General features: G+C 30.2%; 2 long non-coding RNA genes across 2 annotated transcripts; both read right to left on the bottom strand.

Annotated features, from left to right (window-relative positions):
• Positions 1-574: 574 nt before the first annotated feature.
• On the bottom strand, positions 575-2,433 carry LOC118040122 (uncharacterized). The gene is made up of 3 exons (XR_004686013.2): positions 2,157-2,433; positions 2,014-2,063; positions 575-1,522 (listed from the first exon to the last, which is right to left on the bottom strand). It is a non-coding gene; the product is annotated as an uncharacterized lncRNA (long non-coding RNA).
• A 2,905-nt stretch (positions 2,434-5,338) lies between these two features.
• Positions 5,339-6,437, bottom strand: LOC140955197 (uncharacterized). The gene is made up of 3 exons (XR_012168991.1): positions 6,249-6,437; positions 5,986-6,142; positions 5,339-5,547 (listed from the first exon to the last, which is right to left on the bottom strand). It is a non-coding gene; the product is annotated as an uncharacterized lncRNA (long non-coding RNA).
• Between the last annotated feature and the right edge of the window lie 965 nt (positions 6,438-7,402).

Raw genomic sequence — 7,402 nt, 5'->3', positions numbered from 1 at the left:
AAAATATTGTTAGTTAAATATTTTTATAAAAAAACTAATAAAAAAATGAATGTAATAAAAAAAATCCTTACCATTCACTTCGCATGTGAAATGAATGGAACATAGTTGTTGTTGTGCATGGTAATGGTATATCTGTTGTAAGGTATACATTTAGTGGAATAATTTTAATTATGAAATTAAGTGATCAACAAAACATTAATTTCTGATACCATATAACTTAGGAAACAAAATCAACCAATTAAATAATTGTGTTATTATATGCCCGAGAGATGTTTTATTTATTATGTATGAAGTTACGCAAGATAGGGCATTCCCTCCTCATATTTATTATTTGTATTTGGTACATTTCTGAAAAATAAATGAGATGTAATGAATTGGAACCAAATTCCCCTCATATTTATCCTCAAAAGAATTTGTGTTATACATACACACGCTTTTCACTATAATTATCTAAAATATCAATATTGTGGTAATTATTATTTTAATTTCTTGAAGGCTGCTAAGTTTATATGCTTATTTTATTATATTCAGTTTTTTCATTTCGTAAATTGGATTAATATGGAAACATAAAACATAGAAGTACAAGATAATTTCTGATAGATCAGTCAGAAAATCATTCAAGTGTATATTCTATTGTTACAAGAATTCAATACAAAGTTAGTATTGACCTCTCAGATTTTCTTGCATCCTTGCCATTACCTACATAAAGCTATTACAAAGTACCTAAAATAATCTTACTAATTTTATCATTCTATCCTGATAGATAACAGTACTTACTAATTTATCTTCTTTATTTTGCAAGTTTAATCTCTGTAAATGAAACTGGCAGCATCTAGCGTGACAAGATCTCTATGAGCATCCATGATCATGATGCGGCTTCGGATTACCGAAACCGGAAGTACTGCAAAGCATGTATATTGCAACAAGGTGGGTAGTGACCTTGGATGCATCTCCTTTTATTGGAGCTCCATTTAATGTAAGGGAAACTATTCAGGAAGCAAATTGTTGAAGCCAAAGGCAAGAGTCTTGCTGAAGAACTAGACATCCTGAGCGAGTTGCTAGTAATGAAAACTGCAGCTGCAGTTAATCCATACACAGGAGGTCTGCTGGTAACAGGAGGTGCCGGAAACTCACATGCAACAGTTTCCAAGGAAGTTGCCGGATTCTTCCTTGAAGTGGGGATTGAATATGTTGAGCTTTCGAACTCGCCAAGGTTTCAGAGGATGCTCAGTGAACAAGGAGAACAATGAGAGATTTCCACTTCTGATGAACTAGAAGTTGGGATTCTAGGAGAGCAAATCAAGGATGTGCAAGAAAATGCCGACCAATTTACTCGAACAATAAGGGCAACAAACCAACCAAATGGATGAATGGATAGATGGAAATGATCGATGCTTGGTCAATTTCTTGCAAAGAAATAATGTCTCCATCGGATTGAATATGCAATTCCACTTCCACCTCGCCATCCCAAGCCTCATTCTGGCACTGCTAGAGAGATCTGATTAACTTTTACTGAGATTCACTATATTTCAAACACAGTAAATTAATATATCTGCTACATTAATATCCTCAAATTAAACTCCCTTGTTAAATTGTGAATTTACGTAAATAAATAAAATTATGCATAACTGACCTTTGAAACAAATAGTATATATTAGAAATGTATATATGCTAAGTGAAAAAATTGCAAGATTGGACTCATAAAAGCCCTTTTTCTTAGGGTCTACAAGGCATTAAGTCATTCATCATACAAAAGTATCATTCATACATGTTCCAATTAGGCATGAAAATAAAAGATTTATTCTCAATTTAACAACAGTCTAACAAAACTCTTAGTTCTTGTAATTTTATTTTAAATTCATGGAAAAATCAATTTTCAAAAGTGCACATCTTGAAGAATTCAGAATTAGACTAGCTAGTTTTTAAACTCTGTAGTTAATTACAAATAATTAACAAAAAGAAAAACAAAAAAAGAAGAAAAGAAATTAACCAATACAAAGCCAGATGCAATACCTGTGCTTGATCCAAGTCCATTTGCTCTCCATTTTCTTTAGCTCCAAAATCTGAAGAAAACAAAGTATTATTCCTTTTTAAATCTGTATTGACCAGAACAAAAAAGAAATATAGAGAACAATAAGAAACAAGCACATACAAACCTTTGGAGTTTGATTTGGTATATACTCAAATTGATAAAAGAGAATTGTTTTAAGCTCTTCCTCCTCCTCATCACCTCCATCTTCTTCTTTTCTAACTATCTCCATTTTTTTATTTTTGTTAAAAACAACGCTTCTAGTTAGAGTTGGGGATTTTTTAAAATGTATATGAGAGATTATATAGGCCTGATTCATCCTCTCATCAGGGTTTTCCATGATACACGTGTTCACATATTTTCTCTCTTTCCTAATTATACGTGGGATTGCCAACTTAAGAATTATCGAAATTTGCGTCCTCTTTTGTAGTTTCCTTGTACCACGCGATTGCTAGCGTTGGATAAGCATAAGAGTAATGACTCCAATGGAAACTTGTCATTAAAATTGTCAGCATCCCAACAAAAAATGTGGATAGGGTTAGACTCCATTCTTGTCAAAATACAGTAATATAATTATTTTGAAATTAATCATTTGATTTTTTCTATAAGAAAATAATTACCAATTTTGAAAAAAGTTATAGATAAATCCAAAATCATTATGATAAATAATATTACTAATAACTTAAGGGCTCATTTACAAGTACGAATTGGGTGAGGTTTAATCCTATCCCACTCTGTAACAAAAAAAAATCCTATCCCACCATCAAAGTTGTTTTGAAATTTCTTATCTATTTTTTTTTATTATTATAGCTTTGTCCAATTGAATAGGATTAGGTTTAATTAAATCCAGTTATTTTAAAATTTTCTTATCTTATCTAAATGTTTTGGATATTTTCTTTATCTTATCCCGTTTAATTTTAAAAAACAAGTAACTAAAATTAGAGTTTAAATTTAATTCGTACAGACAAGACAAATATTTCATTTCTGAAATGTAATTATATATATTTATATATGTGCTCAGTGGTGTTGTATACAATATAATATGTGAAAAATTATTTAACTTAGACTCAGAGCATGTTTGGTAAAACACAAAAAAATAAATAAAAAATCAAGTAATTTTAACCATGATATTAACTGAAGACCGATTATCATTTATAAACTCAAAACTGAGCAACACCAAAAACCCACATGAATCTTATTAATCATGAACTTCGTTCAAATCACATATTAAATCAAACGAAACAGCACAAACTAAAATATAATTTGCGCATCAACATTTAATGTCCAAAAAAAATCACAACCAAAAAAATAAACTCACAATTCAACACAAATAGTCAAATTGTTTCAAAATAAAAAACATACATCAAACCAAATTAATATTGTCTAAATGGTCCAAAAATTATACACAACAATAAGTATTTTGTCCCAAATTTCGTAATATTTTAGATATTTAGTCAAAACAAGTATTTAAGTTTATAGATCGACTTTTCAAAGTTTCTGGCGTGTTCGTGACTACTGGAAATAAAGTTGGAAGACTGCTGGAACAATTGTAAGCTAGGAATAACTCTCTCTTCCGAACTCTAATTGAGATGATTCAAAAAGTTATGGAACCCTAAGAAACAACTCTACGACCTTCATGTTTTGAGTTTCAAGAGATATTGAATGCATCAAGGTTGAAATTGGGTATAAAGCAACTGCACCTGCATTGCCAAATGTGTTAGAACATCCTTGGCATGCAAATCTATTATGATATGGTTTATTTTTTAAATCTTCTAGACTTAGTGCATGAATTATAGCTGTCATAACTCAATTATGGGTTATTCCTCAAAAATTAATTTACTTTTTCAAAATAAAAATAAAAAAAAATAAAATAAAAGGCTGGCAAAATAGAGAAAGAAAGTAGGCCGGGAAATCAAACTGCAATTTTTAGAAAAAATTCAAGGCTTGATTGTACCCTATTATGCCCAAAAATAGAGAAAAAAATGCAAATTCAAGGTCAAATTAAATGATTATTGGACGAATTTACATAAAAATTAAGTCCAATGACATAATTAAATTTTTAATAGACCAATTTAATTTAATCATGGGCCAAATTAAATTTTAATTATGTTTAAGAATTAAATTGGGTCCAATTGAAGGATTTAATTAAGTGCAAGGACTTAATTATACTTTAAATGGGTCAAATTAATTTTATTTGGGGCTTAATTGGTGAAAAATTAAGTTTGGGATCTTAATTTGGGCTTAATTGAGAATATTAAAATTTTAAGAGATCAAATTTAATTTTTTCCAAGTTAATTGGTTGAGATTATAGGCCAAATTGCAATAAGATTGAAGTTTTGGGGTCAATTAGGGGTTAAATTGAAGAAATTGATAGCCAATGATCAATCTGGAAAAGGCACCAACATGTAGGGGCTTAATTGACAAATACCGGAGGCAAAAATGAAGAAATTAAAAGCTTAATGGTCAATTAGGGGTTAAATTGATAACTTCCGAGACCAAGGACCACATTGCAAAAGTCGCCTAACTTCGAGGTTCCAAAAATGAATATCGTAACTAGTTTATGATTATCCGTTAGGATTTGGCCAACATGTCAAAAATCTTTTTTCAATTTTTTTTTAGGATCCAGATGTAGACTTTATTTTTTGTTGTCAGCGACAACACACCAATGATTTGATTTTCTTTGGCTTCGTAGAAATAACTTGGAGGCAAAACAAAGAAAAATAGACCTTTGGATTAAGGATTATAGACAATTTGATTAAAAATTAGGTTGCTTGGTGTGAAACTTTTCAATTTTAAATTGATCCTCTCCCTTTAACAATTACAATTAGATCACTAAAAAAAATTATTTTTTCTTCCTTTTTTTTTAATTTTTTTGATTTTTTTGTCATTTTATTAAAAAAATATTCTATTTTTTGTTGATGTCTGAAACACAAAAATGATTATGAAAAGAATATAAATCGGCCAAATTGTGTCTGGAAATTTTGATTATATTTTAAAAGAAATATTTAGATCCAAAAATGGGGTATCACAAGGATATTGATACTAAATAAAAGACCAACTTGTTCGAAACATAGCTCATGTGTGATCAAATCACCACAGAGCTCATCAAGAGGTATAGGCTCCAAACATGTGTTTGCTGGGGTAATAAGATAATCATATTCAGTAGGGAGTCTAGCAAGAATGCAAGATGTAATTTCAGAATCACCAATTAAGAGGATGTTGTTCTTAGTTTTTTTTTTAAATAAGACCTCCCTTTTTGAAAGGTCAGTAAAGGAGACAAAATCTGTTTTTTTGCAAGGTCAACCACAATACTGAAAAAGCACATTAACCGTGCATTTATTTATATGCTATTAAGCATATGATACTAGAACAGCACAATTTTCTTTTCTTTTTTCTTTATTCAAATGAAAGGGAACATTTATACCCACGAAATGCAAATCGAGATGTCCATATGATATCTAGTACGAAGCACAAGCTAGGACTTGCTCCAGACAAAGCAGCAACACTGAATTTCAATGCTGCAAAGGGAAACAGATAAGAATTCAAAACAAGAATTAATCAGTATCATTTGACAAATGATGCTTTAAATTATTAACCCGGTTTGATTCAGGACCCGGGTTTTATAAATTAAGTGAATTGATCCGAGTTGAATATTTAAAAAAAAAATAATACTATTTAAAAAAAAATAAAGTTCACTAGTTAACCTACCAAATCAATTGGGTTATACTAAATTAACTTATGATTCAGTTTAATTTGAATATGAGTCTTAGCTAGAAATCATGCCATCAAATAATCAAACTGATCCTACGTGCTCATCAAATAGTGCTCATCGAATATTAAATACCTATAATTACTCATTAGAAAAATAAGTGAGAAGAAAAACTGGAAAATATATGCAGGGTGTCGAAATTAATTGCATAACTTGATGTAGCTAAATATATGCATGTGGCACTTACGATCCTCTCATTTTGGTCTCTGGAGTATGCTGGGAAGGGTAAACTGAATCATCCTTAGTGGGATAACCAATTGGTGGTGGTGCAACATGGTGACCTTGAGGGTACCCCATCGGTGGCGCAGGTGGTGGATTCACCTGACAAGCCGGTTCGTATATTACTGCAAAAGGCAGCATATGCATCACTTACATGAAAACTAATGAATTCCAAACAAAAAAAACCCATATTTTAAAAAGAAATTGATTTGGTTTTATACATAATATTACCTGGAGCTTGTTGTTGAGCCATGACAAGTTAATTTTGGTTAAACAAGATTTTAGGTTTACAAAACAAGATAGATCTTGAAGAGTTAACAGGGAAGAATACAGAGGAGGATAATTTTCTAGGGCACTTGTAGCAGATGAAGTTGACTTTAGCTTCTTGGTCTTTACGAGCATTTCTTTTTTTTTTTTTAAGTCAGCTTTATAACGCGTAAAAGAAGAGACTCCAAGGTTGTTAATAGTTAGAAGCACCTTCTTGCTTGTTTCTTCATTTTTTTGGATCTATCTAATTAGTCAAAGTTGTCGAAATTTTTTTTTATGAAATCATAAGAAAATTATTGGTTTCTGATCGAGACTTAAAAATTAATTAAGATCGTCACTGTTATATACAATGGAATATGAACATTACCTTTACCTAATGAACTAAAAGAGTTGGGTTTTTTACTACACCAAAATTTATCCCATTTATGTGGTGGCAAATGCTTGAGCTTATTTATTCTCTTTGTACAGAAAATTCCACAAAAAAATGTATATCTTCAGTAAATCTAGTTAATTTTAATCATTTTTGGGTCATAAACAAGGATTCAATTGGAGAGAAATTATTTGACATTAATTTAGTTTAGATTAGAAAAATCAAAGAGCCAATAATAAATTTGAAACACTTGACTAAATTAAAAAGTCAATTAAGAACTTATTAGAAGAGGAGAATAAAAATTAGGAGTTAAATTGTTTAAAATTGTATAATTTTAGAAACCAAGAATGAATTTGCAACAAGTGGTTAAATCTGGAGGTCTAAATTGATTCAATTAGGGATACAATTAAAAAGCAAAAGAGAATTTAGGATAAATGTGATTGAAATTGCAGAAACTTGGAAACCAAGGACTAAATTAAAAGTGCTTCAATTGGAAACATCAATTAAGGGACTAAATTAAAAGAAAATATATATAATGGAAACATAACTTAAACAATAAAAGATTCATTGTAAAAATGACTAACATATAAACCTAGTAGGTCTTGTGAGATGGAGAGGTTTTTCCACCAATTCAGTAGCCGTCGAATCCTCAATCCAATCTGATCCCTTTTGTTTTTAATTAATGGTTAAAAAACTTGATCTCCTTGAGTCTGATGTAGCACATTACAAAATCACATTCTAAAAAATT

This window comes from Populus alba, chromosome 1 (assembly GCF_005239225.2).
Source record: "Populus alba chromosome 1, ASM523922v2, whole genome shotgun sequence".
Classification (NCBI taxonomy): Eukaryota; Viridiplantae; Streptophyta; class Magnoliopsida; order Malpighiales; family Salicaceae; genus Populus; species Populus alba.
The sequence above is the reverse complement of the archived record's forward strand: the minus strand, read 5'-3'. Positions and strand labels throughout refer to the sequence as shown.